The sequence below is a fragment of the Capsicum annuum genome, chromosome 11, assembly GCF_002878395.1.
Source record: "Capsicum annuum cultivar UCD-10X-F1 chromosome 11, UCD10Xv1.1, whole genome shotgun sequence".
NCBI classification, from domain to species: Eukaryota; Viridiplantae; Streptophyta; class Magnoliopsida; order Solanales; family Solanaceae; genus Capsicum; species Capsicum annuum.
Genome location: NC_061121.1, coordinates 141,482,476 through 141,495,941, shown reverse-complemented (window position 1 = coordinate 141,495,941; position 13,466 = coordinate 141,482,476).

Below are 13,466 nucleotides of genomic sequence, written 5' to 3'. Positions count from 1 at the left end.
GTAGAGAAGTTGTGACTAATTCCATATTCATCACAAAATCCTACAACTTGGGAGTTCTCAAATTTAGTTCCATGATCAGATCTAAATTCAACAATTTTACAATTCAGCTTCATTTGAATTTGCTTGACAAAAGTTACCAGAACCTCATAGGTTTCATCCTTGGTTCTCAAGAACTTGTATTTGTGAACTTAAGGTCGTCATCCATAATGACAAACACATACTTCTTTTCTCCTCTACTTTGACTTTAACAAGTCCATATAGATTCATATGTAGCAACTCAAGAGGTCTATAAGTACTCACCTGTTTCTTCAACTTAATGGAAGACCTGGTTTGTTTACCCTTAAAATAAGTATCACAAAACTTGCTATCTGGAAATTTTAGATTTGGCATGCCACAGACCAATTTCTTTAAAATCAACTTATTTAGAAAATAGGAACTTACATATCCCGACCTTCTTTGCCATAGATCAGCATTTTCACTTTGAACACTTAAGCATATTAATTCCCTATTAGCTGTAGACTTTAAATTAGCACATACATATTTTTAAACCTTTTGGCTTTGAGAATAACTCTCCCAGACTTCAAGCATGACACAGTACATCCAACGGATGAGAAGTTTACTTCATTACCTTTGTCTTAGATTTGAGAAACACTTAGAAGACTATACTTGAGACCATTTACATAGTACATATATTCTATTGCTTGATTATGTGATTTTCCAATCTTCCCCACACCATGGATATAGCCTTTTTTACTATTTTCAAAAAGACACCTCCACCTTGAAGTGTCTTGAGAGAGAAAGCAATTAGTCCTCTCAGTCATGTGCTTTCCTCATCCACTGTCCATAAACTAATTCTGACAGCATTCCCTTTCTCCTACCTGTAATTAAAATTATTTGTTATATTTGGGAATCAACTTGAGTTTGAGTTCCCAAAATAAAGATAAAGGTATGATCAAATACTTCTTGGCCCATCTAGGTAGAGAGTTCTTCTTCACATTTTCCAAGGGCGTAGAATCCTTAGGGTAAAAATTATCCTACTGGATGTCTCTCGCACTACTCATTATAGCTCCAAGCCAACATTTACAGTTTTTCTTCAAGTGCCCATCTCTTCCACAATGAATGCATAGAGGTTTGTGGACCTTGTTTCTATTACCATGAACAACATTACATTAAGACCTAAGTTATTGAGTTTTATACTAATATCCAAAGCCTTTATCATTATTGACACCCTGACAAGTTAAATTCGAAAGGATTTGTGAGGATATAGTCGATTTTAGTGATTTATTAAGTCTTCTATTATATGGACCAGGTCCCTTTCTAGTTCCTCATTCTTATTGAGTAAATTTATGAGATGCATTTGAGAATCCGTCAATTTTTATTCAAGCTTAATTTAAAGCCTTGAGGATTCTTTCTTCCCTTTGCCATTAGAATCATACATTTTCTTCAGTTGATTCATTAGACTCAAACTTTAGATTTTGACTTAGTGAATGTTCCTCTGTTGTAGATATTTGGAGAGTCATGGAATTTAATTCAAGATCTTGATTTTCTACTTTCTCCTCTAACACATTTTTCTCGACAGTCAATTCACACACAAAGTCAATCAGCACATTTGCAAGCTTTTTTATCTTTCTAGAAGAGTAGTTACCTAAATTTTCTTTCATGTCAGAAATAGTTACCTCATTTTATTCTTCATCTTCATGTTTTCCATAAGATAAAACAAGGATTCAAAAGTGATATTCTCACCCTCCACTTCCACCATATAAATGCCTTAAAGATTTTCATCCTTCTCAAATTCAATAGAGGAATCTCCCCAGATAGCTAATACTTGTTTCACTATATAATCAGCTACAGCCTTTCTTTTTGACTTTTTAGGGACCTGTTCCTTCTTTTCTCCTTTTTCACCTTTAGACTTTAGGTATTTTTAAGAATCCAGTTTATGCATTAGGCAATCCTTAATGAAATGCCCGGGTTTTCTACATTTGCGGCAAACTTTAACTGTACCTCCTTTTTGTTGCTACTTCTTCTTCTTTAAAACTGGCCATTTTTATCCATTGCTCTAACAATCTTTTTTGCCAAATAGGAAACATTAGTGTACTCCACACTTGAATCAGACTTTGAAGCCTTCAATTCAAGAGATTTTTCTCTTTTTGCTTCCTTCTTCTCTTACCCTGGCTTCTTTTGGAGTTCATGAGTCTTTAGATTACCAATAAGTTTAATCATTGTGAGAGTTTTCAAGTTTCTTACCTTAGTCATAGCATCTACTTTGTTTTCCCATGATTTAAGAAGAACTACCAAAATTTTTCTAACCTATTTATACAAAGAAAAAACTTCTCCTAAGTAATGCAACTCATTGGTGATTGAAGTGAATCCAGTATGCATCTTTTGAATAGTTACTCTTTCTTTCATTGTGAATGTTTTATACTGAGTAGTCAACATATCAACTTTTGAATCCTTCATATCAGTGGTTCCTTCATGAGTAGTCCTCACGTAATCCCAAATTTCCTAAGCATTTTCACAAGCAGAAATCCAATTATATTCATTAGGTCTTATGCCACAGACAAGCAATTTCTTTTCCTTGTAATTATTCTCAAATTTCTTTTGATCTTCACCATCAAACTCTTTACTGGTTTTGACAACCATCATTGTTATGTCTCCTTCTTTGACCTCTCTGACTGGCATATGAAGATCATCAAGTATTACATTCATCATCTCACTGTCCTTAGCCATAATGAAATCATACATCCTGGATTTCCACCACACATAGTACTACCTATTAAAGCGGAGTGGTCTAGTGGTAGATCACCCTTCTTCCATATTAGGTGGTGCAGCCATGATCAATAGATCAAAATAGGTGTGAACCTTTTAGAGTGTCCTAGCTCTGATACCAATTAATGAAATGTGGAGGGGTGCACCACCTTTTAAGGTACCAGGACCCTTAGAGTCAGATATAGGAAATAAATCAGTAAAGAAACAAGGAAATAAAACTTTGCAGGAAAGTAAAGAGCATAATGATTTAACGTGGAAACCCTCTTACTAAAGGGAGAAAAAACCATGACTTACCCTCACAAGCACTCAAGAATCCACTATAATCAAACTCATAATTACATACTCCATTGGAACTTAACTCTAAGCTTCACTAATTTGTAAAAGCTCTATTACAAACTCTACTTGACAACTTTGTCAAGATCCCTTCTCAATATCAATTAACTCTAACCCATATCAACTCAGATAACTTTATCTAATCACTCTAAAGATACAAGAAAAAATTAATCTTATAATACGAGTAATTCTATTATAGACCAGGACTTGACTCAAGAACAGTTACTTTTTTTGCACACAAAAACTTGGAATTTGAGCAATATTGACTTTTTGCCCTTTTTCTTCTTGAATTGCTAAATTGAAAAAACTATTAAATTGAGAATTATTCTTTACTATTTATAGTTGGATAATGATTAGGGTAGAATTTAGATTGGGCCAGGTGTCCAGATCGGTAAGCATCTCACCTGCACGATTCATTACACTAACAGACAAAACTGCGCAGACATGTGACAACTATATATTTTTATGAAGACCCAGGGACCTGGTCCCTTATTATCAAATGATCATCATCAAAACAAGATATAGAAATTTCCCCTTTTTTTATGATGACAAACCACAAATTTTGGAGCATCAAACATCATTCAATTAGAGTGATCACCACTACTGTTAATGAATGTTCTCCATATCAGTATGCATCATGCTTCTCCCGTCAGTATAGCAATATACTGTTTATGCTTCCATGCTTTTCCTTGTTACTATACCAAAATGCTTCTACCTATCAATATACTTGTACTTCAACATGTCATTCAATACATGTGCCTACACTAAGTACCTGGTCCTTACTGCATGAATTCAGTGCAGTAATATAGGTGAGTAAGTCAAACAAAGTGACAATTTCACAATTCAAAGCTATTTACACAAGTAGGTTGAGGAAACACAATTATTCAAAACCAATTCCAAGTTTAAAACATCAATTTGGGGGGAATACCTTGACCCCCATTTCAAATCCCACCCCCATGCACCCCATTAGTTCAAAACATTGATTTCAAAGCATGGATAACTCAAAAAATCATAGGAAAATAATTTAAGGACTAATCATTCCAAAACCCTCAACCCTAAAAAACCCATATTAAAATCCATGAAATTAAACCATCTAAACTCATGTTTTTGGTAAAATAAGAATTAGGGAAGAGTGATATGTCTAAAATACCAAGATTTAAGGAGAGAAATTAACCTTTGAGCCCTTAGATGACCAACTTCTTAGAAACCCTAAGTATCTTGACCTTGGAGAATTTAGATAGTTTGAGAGAGTGTTTGAGTGCTAAAGTGTTGAAAATTATTTCCCATGGCTGTTTTATGATCGTGGGTATTAACTGAAGGAAGAGATAAATGTCCAAAATGCCCTCAACTTAAAAGCTGAAAAATTATTGCCAATGACTATGGGTCACTATACGATTCATAAGGACTCAGTATAGCTCGTCACTATGAGCCATAGCCAAGACAGTCGCTGAAATACCCCTCTATGGTAACCCTATGACTCACTATGAGACCCTACGACTCGTAGGGTCCTAGTCGTAGTCAAGATAGAATACTTTGGGCATTATACTAGTTTAGTTATGGATGGTACTACAAGACTCGTATAGAGCCATTATGACTCATAATCCCTAGTTGTAGTCATAAAAGAAATTCTAGGACAATATACTGGCCAGGTAATGATTGGGTCCTTAAGACCTGTAATGACACGTTATGACTCATTAGGAGAGTCGTAGTCCGGGAAATGAGTCTAGAAACTCAAAAATTTTCAAGGACCAAAATTTAGGGTGATATATTTATGGTAGGAGGTGTATCTCCCCTATTTATTGGTTTGAAGTTGGTGAAGCTACATTTATAGGGCCACACTCAATCCATGAGGCTATAGAGAAAGTGTAGCTGATCAGAGAAAGGTTAAAAATGGCTCAAAGTCATCTGATGTCCTATGTAGATGTGACAATAAAGAAATTTAAGTTTGTTGTTTGTGATTTTATCTACTTGCAAGTTTCACCTATGAAGGCGGTGAAGAGATTTGATAAAAAGGAAAAGTATAGTCTCCTGCTATATTTTTCCTTATAATATTGTAGGTCATTTTGGCAGTATAGCCTATGAGTTGGATTTACCTACAGACTTAGCATAAGTACATCCAGTTATTCATGTTTCCTTGCTAATAAAATGCATTGGTGATTCTGCATCGGTTATGCCCTTAGAGAGTGTGGGTGTGTATAATAGTCTTTCTTATGAAGAGGTTCCTGTTGAGATACTTGACTGTCAAGTTCATAAATTGATAAATATAGGTCTCTTTGGTAAAGGTTCTATGGTGAAATCAGTCGATTGAGAGAGCTACTTGGAATCTAGAGGGAGCTATATGACTAAGTATTATACCTTTTATTTAGAACACAGTCCTAGCTTGAGGTAATGTCTTTCTCTTAATTAATTAATTCATTAGTTTTCATGTCACCAGTTATTCTCATGTCAAAGCTTGCATTCATGAGTTTGGCTTAGTCCATGTTTCCGTTATCGACTCAATTATCACGTTAGTGTTTATTTCTTAGAAACTTGGTGTAGGAATTTCAAGTGTAGATAGTGTGAAAGGGGTTCCAATAATATCTGGAGAAGTGGTAAAATAAGGTGGTAATAGCATCTCTTGACCCTAACATGTCATCTTAATCAATTTTTATTTGGGGATGAATGACCCTAATGGGAAGATATTGTAACATCCCAAAAATTCAAGCTAAGACTAGAACCATTCTTCAAGTACATATAGGATTAATAATCATGTTTTAAAAGTATGGCAAGTGATTTACATATTTACTAGGGCCGCAATTAACTCCTAGCTCATGGCCAAGCTAAAATATTCCTTACCAATTAATTCCTTGAGAAATATCCTGCTATGGTCATCTTCAAATGATCCAAACTTCTATATTCTGAAGCATTTTTTAGCTTAAGACCCACCAAATAATTAATATTTGAATTATATTTTCAATACATACAGTTTTGCCTTGATTCAAAATTGAAGTGAAATGTTATGGCCATTTTAGTAAATCACTATCGAGCAGTGAGATGTTACGAGTTAAACCACGACTGTGGTTACATTGTACGACCATATAATGGTCTCATATAATTGATACAACCCCAAACATATGAAATTCAAAAAGTATACCTTCCATACACGAGAGGGAACCACGGTTATGCTTTGAAACCATGATCATAGACATGATTATAAGTCCTAATGTTGACCCAATTAAAACCCTTAACCTATGAACTGAGGTATGATCGTAAGTTGGTCCCATAATTTTACCAAGGTTTATCTCATTATGCTCAGAGATCTCACATCCATCTCTTAGCCACAAATACCACCCATGATCGTAGGTTGGTTCCATGATCATTGGAAAGTCCCATACGTCTCTTCCAGCAACTTTTCTATTACGAATTTAAAGATGGCACATCAGTCTTTTTCCACTTTCTTAACATCAAAACTACATTGTTTAAGTTATTTTAATAATTATTATTAACTTTAATATTACTCTAATCCCTCATTAGTCAGAAAAATATTCGACATTTAATTTCAACACAGAAAAAATACATGATTTCTTTCTCCAAGGTAGAGCTAGGGTTCATCTTCTTCAGGCTTACAATTTAAAAGAATTCTTCAGGATTCTCATATCTAGGTATGTGGGATATCATCAATTGGTTTTATTTCACCCATTGAGTTCAAAAGTTAACCCAATTCTTCAATTCATTGCCTTCTTCACAATTTTGGGTTTACGGATGTTGTCAAATACCTTGATATCTCAGTTCCTTGGTATTACTAAGTTGTAATTCACATTTTACCATGAATTTTAGACTCATTACATGTCCATGATCATAAATCCTAATTATATTATGAAATCCATAATTTTGGACTTAAATTATTAAATTCTTTAAATTCACTCAAATTAAAAAAACTGGCATAATAGTTGCATTTTTAAGTGATGGTGGGTTATGAACATCCGATGAGTTAGAAATTAATGCATATATTTATGGGCATAAAATCCTCCAGCTAACATGTTTTTGAATTCTTTCATATAATGCATTTATTTTTAATCTTCAGATTATTATTATCATTGAGCATTGTAGTTATCAGTGTCATTCAGTTGGGAGTAGTACTTGACACTGAGTAGACGCAGGGATGTAGGATCACCCGTCAATTAGGATGAGACCTTTAGTAGAATCCCCTAAGTTCTAAAACTACAGCAGTGCCATAGGTTCTAAGGAATCACCTGTCAAACAAGGCTTGATACCTTAGTCCTTTCAGACATCAGTTTAGTAGATCCACGTCAGTTAGTATTGAATACCCTTCAAACTAAGGTTACATATTGGACCCCCATCAGCTCATATTAAGGAATGTCAGTTATTAATAGCTCCCGTATTCCATATCTCACAATTCAAATTTAGACACTTTCATGAGCTTATATTTAGTTATCTAGTTTGTCATGCCGTACATGTTTATTACTTTGTCTTTCATTATTTTACTATGTTACATGCATGACATTCAGCCTATATCATTTATTTTCTATCTCACATACTCAGTACACTCAAAGTACTGATTCTATACTTTTTTTGTGTTATATTATCTCATAATATATGTTCTGACACTCAATATCCAGATTGTGCTTAGTACAATCTTCTACCACATCAACAATGGTACTTTGGTCAGTCTTTATGATTCGAGGACTAATATCAGTATTTCATTTTTTTGTTTATTTCAGTTTTAGATGGTTAGATTCAGCTAGGGGCTTGTCTCACTAACTCGTCTTATTTAAAGGCTTTCAGACAGTCAGTTAGATTTTATTTTTAGCTTTATGGGGTTGTTCAGATATTTTCATTAGGGGCTTACTGCCTAACTTATTACCTAGATTTATTATTTCCACATTAGTGAGTTATAGTTATTTTTAGTATTCTTAGTGTCATTTAATATTTCTGCACTAGTGAGTTTTAGTTATTTTAATATTCTTAGTGTCATGTCAGGTCATGGCTTAGCATAGGGTCACTTGTGACTATAAGCACCATGTTACGACTAGGAGCTAGCCTCAGGTCATGACAAGTTAGTTGAATATTGACACTTAATTTTGCTAACTCCAGCCAAACATAAGAGAATTTTCCTACAACGACATATTGTAGGTTTCCTAACACATTCATTTCGTTAACTTCTTGATCAATCCATTTAACTACAGGAATTTCATCAACAAAATCAGTTTTTGTAATTGAATATTGATTTGTAGTGATTTATTTATCACACTTGAATTCATAAGAGGTGCATAATCACCAATAGGGGTGGGAGGTTCTTTGGGGATAGAGGGGATTTAAAGGGGGAGTTTAGTGGAGGGAATTGAGATTGGAAGCTATGGAAGGATCTATCCAGGCACCGGCTATGTAGAGGCTATGGTTTCTATGCTAAAACTTAAAAACTTACACTTATGTAACAATGACCACCCTTCATGAAAATATGAGTGTATTGGTTATATGTAGATTCTATCCTAGAACTTAAACTTTTAGCACCTATGTAACAATTAAGAGCGATAGTTTCATGGTCAAGGATGCTCAAAATATCCAAACTTTTATTGATTTCATTCTCATATCCCACATTTGTGTTATTGTTTTCTGAATAAAGTATGTGTAAGAAAATATTCATCATCACTTTGGTTAATTTTAAATTTTTTGAAAAAAAAACTAATGGAAGGTGACAATATGAGATCCAAAAACTGAGGGAACTTGTGACTTCAGCTAATACCTTAATCCAATTTTGTTTATTAAGGTGCTTAGTTAAATATATAATAACTTTTTATAGTATATACACATTTATCCTAGATATTTTAGAACTTAACAGGGTCACCGAACCACCACCGCCACCCCCCCTCAAGCTTACATGTCGGTCTTCCTTTAGTTGATTGAGGCAGTTTTTTGTCTCATAAAATAGTGAACTCATAAATTTGACCCAAAAGTGTAAAATTTGTCCTCAAACTTGTGAAACATATATTGTTTTAGAAAAGACATAAAGTCACCATTAAATTTGTTTGAAATTTGTAAAAAGACATTTTAACTTTGTGGATGAACTATTACCCCACAAAACTTATAAAACCATTATAAATGGATCATTTTGACTGAATTTCAGCCTAGGTTTGTGTTCCATGCAAATGAGGCGCGTGAATGAGAAAAATTAAATGCAAGAACAAATGAAAAACTGTCACGTGTCAATAATTTTTCAAATTCTTTTTAAAATTCATTTTCTCTTCCATCTTCCCCAAATCTTTATTGATATGCAATTGAAGCTTTGGAAAAAAAAAATTAGTGACCACCTTAGACTCTCTCATGTTGCTTTGATTCATGAGCTACTTTAAACACCCATTTTCAAATTTGCCCCTACTCACCCCATCTATATTACACTTAACCCATCCAAGCTCTGGAAGTGTCCATCTCACTGGAAATAATGTAACCTTAGTTTGTATCTTTGAAGCTTTTAAACTATTCCTCCCTACTCTTTTGGAATCTCCAACCATGGAAACTTAATCTTAATGAATTGATATATATTATTTAAACTTTGATACCAAAGTTTTTCATAACTATATTCCTTATCATGTCGTCTTGAATTTCTCCTTTTCCATAATTCCCATAAGAGAATAGAGGGAATAGTTTTTAGTACTATTCTTAGCTTTCTTGTACCTTGTGCATAACAACAGTTTATGATTACTTGTAAAAGATGAATGTTGTCCATTTTAATACCTGCACATGAAGCAAACTGCTTCCATAGCTTTTGGTCTATAGGAGCTATTAGAAAATATGGGACATGGTCTCTTGTTGAAATTCCTCACAACAATAACATCTAGACACAATGCTAATTTTCGTTCTTCTAAGATTGTATTATGTGGCTATTCTCCTCTTCCACAAACTTCAATGAAAAAAGTGAATCTTAAAAGGCAACCCTTTTATCTAAATATTATTAAGCCACTATTGTTCCTCCCTTTTGGCCCTCAGAATTTTGAATGCTGACTTAACCGGGAATCTTCCACTCACATCCCCCATCCACCAAGCTGAATCATTACAATTCTCCACTAAAATTGGACTGATGTTATCGGTAATTTGATTTGTCATCTCCTCAGATACATAATGTAACAATTTTCTCCTATCCCATTCTCCATTCTTTATAAAATCCTTAACTTCTATCTCCTCTTCTCCTCTAAAATCATCTTCCAAAAAATATAAAGAACCCAATTTAGCCTAATCATCAAACCAAAAGCTTGCATTTCCTGGTTTTAATTGCCACCAAATATTATGCTCCACCTCTTCCCTCACACTTATTATTTTTCTTCATACATGTGAGGCTCCTACCACTATAGTAATTGAGGGATAAAATATCTTTCAATATTTGTTCCACATAAAAGCACCCCATAAAGAAGAAGTTGAATCTCTAAAATTCCACCATAGCTTAGAAAAAAGAGCCTTGGACATATCATGGAGAGATCTAAAACCAATATTACCCTCTTTCTGAGGGAAATACATCTCATCTCAGGAAATCCAATGCTTTCTTTTTCCCCCTACTATTTTTCTCCAAAAAACTTAGCAAAAGTTTTATGCAAATGATCAATTACTCCCTAGGTGGGCCTCGTAGCTTACAGGAAGTAAACATGCATAGATTGTAAAATATGATTGATTAGAAGAAATCTTCCCCCATATGATAGAAATTTATTTTGTCAAGATAAAATTTTTCTAACCACCTTCCTTAAAATTTCTTCAAAGTATGCTTTATTCTTCCTCCCATACAAAATAGGACAACCCAAGTATGTAAAAGGAAAATTACCCATCTTAATCCCAGACAGTCTCTTTAGCCTTTACCCAAAAGCTAGAGGAGTCTTCTCATTAAGATAAAAGAAACTTTTATCCCTATTAACTATTTGCCCAAAAACCATTTCATAGTCCCCTAACACTGTCATTATTTTCTTTATTGGTCCTTGATCACCAAAGCAAAACAAAATTGTATCATCTGCATAGGATAGATGATTAATATCTGGGGATCTATTTGGGAAGTCCATATCCCTTGTACTCTACATCCTTGAACAGATTATTCAGTCATTTATATAAGACATCGATAGCAATAATAAAGAGGGTTGGAGACACAGGATCTCCTTGTTTCAGCCCTCTTGTTGAGTTGAACAAAGCATATGACTGACCATTGATCAAGACTGAATACCAATTATCCGAAACTATCCTTCAAACCAAATCAATAATGATTTCTAAAAAAACAAATCTTTGAATAACTTTGGTAAGAAAGATCCAAGATAGTCTATCATACATTTTTGTCATATCCAGTTTCACCACCACATTAAGGTATTTATTCCTTATATTTATATCTTTAATTATCTCTTGAGCAAGCAAAACATTTTCTGTAATGCTTCTTTTCTTCACAAAACCAGATTGATTATCAGAGATTATACTAGGAAGAACAAACACCATCTTCTCATGAAGACATCTAGAAATGACTTTGTTAACAAAGGTACTCAAGCTTATAGGCCTCACATCTCCAAAGCTCTTTATAGAGTCCTTATTAGGTATCATTACCAGATTAGTGTGAGTGACAAATCTTGGTAATTGATGACCACAAAACAAATCCTTCACCATGTTTGTAATATCTCCACCGACTATCTCCCAACAAGTCTAATAAAATTGGCCAGAAAATCCATCAGGGGCACTGGTACTATCACCATTTAAATCAAACACTACTTTTTTTACTTCCTCCATAGTCGGCAAAGAATGTAACAACTCATTTTGCTCCTCAAAATCAATTTAGGGATATGATTTAACATACTAAAATCCATCGAACATCCTTCCTTCCTAAACTGATCAACAAAAAAGGAAACTGCCTCTTCACCAATAGTTTCTTTAAAAGTAACTGTATCACCTTCCGTTGTTTGAATATCTACTATTTGAAGTTTATTTCTTATTCTCTTCACATAAGAATGAAAGAACTTTGAATTATTATCCCTTTTCTTAAACCATCTCATGCCTGTTTTCTGCTTTTAGTATTCCTCTTCAATTTTTCTGAATCTTTTCAAATTTACCTCTGCTTTAATCAACTTAGCCCTATTGTCATAAGAGGGATATATCTCAAATTGAGATTCCTTAGCCTTTATGAAATCTTTCGAAGTAGCAATTTGTTTTAACATATGTAACGCCTCAAAACCTGGTCCCGAGATGTGACACGGTGCTTAAGACTACAAGTAGCCTTAAGCTAACACTGTCTATATGTTACTAAGTCTGAATCTCATAATAATGGAGAATATAGACATAGAAGTCATGCTAAATACTGAAATATGTCTGAAATAACTGAGAATAATCTTAACATAATCTCTGAAAACCAAATACTATAAGTCTGAATCAAATCCAGCAGTCTAACAAGCCTCTACTACTAATAACTAGAGAGTCACTGGGACAAACCCCTAGCTGGCTTGAACTTTCTGAAAATACTAAATCATCTAAATACGGATAGCCTGAAAAGATGAATAACTAAGTCGTCAAACTATGAGGACTCTCCAACTATCAGATGTAGATGAAGATGCTTGAAATCACTCATGCTACAGAAACTGAGCACCTGAACCTACATTATGAGACAATGTAGCACATAGACGTATATGTAGTCAGAACTTTGAGGATGTACTGAGTATATGGGGGTGAATTCATAAGTAAAACATTATCTCAACATTTATATCAATTTGTAAAAGAATGCATGCTAAAGGTAAATGACTCACATAAGCCGGAATATCTGAAAGCTGAAAATCATAATTCATGAATAGTAAATCATACTTTATAAATCTAGTGAGTCATGCCATTTAGTTCTAGAAGTTGTACTAGTGATATGTCTATAAATCATGCTGCCTAAGTGTAGAAAGGACTCACTTTTATATCTAAAATTTGAAAGATGAAGTTTGTAGCTAATATCTTTTTGTAAAACATAATCTGAATAAAGTTGTGAGCCTTTACACTTAGTTTTCTAAAAACTTTTCTTTACTAGTAGGGAATTCTCTTAAAAACTATTCTGCAAGGAAAAATACTTTATCTGAATGGAGGTTCTTCTAACCAACATAAACCATGTGACCTAACATGGAGTCCAACATCTTGTTCCCCTATGGGGAAAACCTCACGATGGGGAGAGGTGTCATACTCTTGCCAAGGAGTATAACCTAATCTATCACATCTGTAACTGTCATCCATATAGAAATGGAAATAATCTGATAATCTATACCTACATTGGCTACATAGTTCTGTGGAAGATAGGGCACGCTAATCCCACACTTCCCGTTCAGTGCTAAATACTACTCCCTTTAATTTGTATGCTCATTTTGTTGGAAATCCACTTTAAAAAA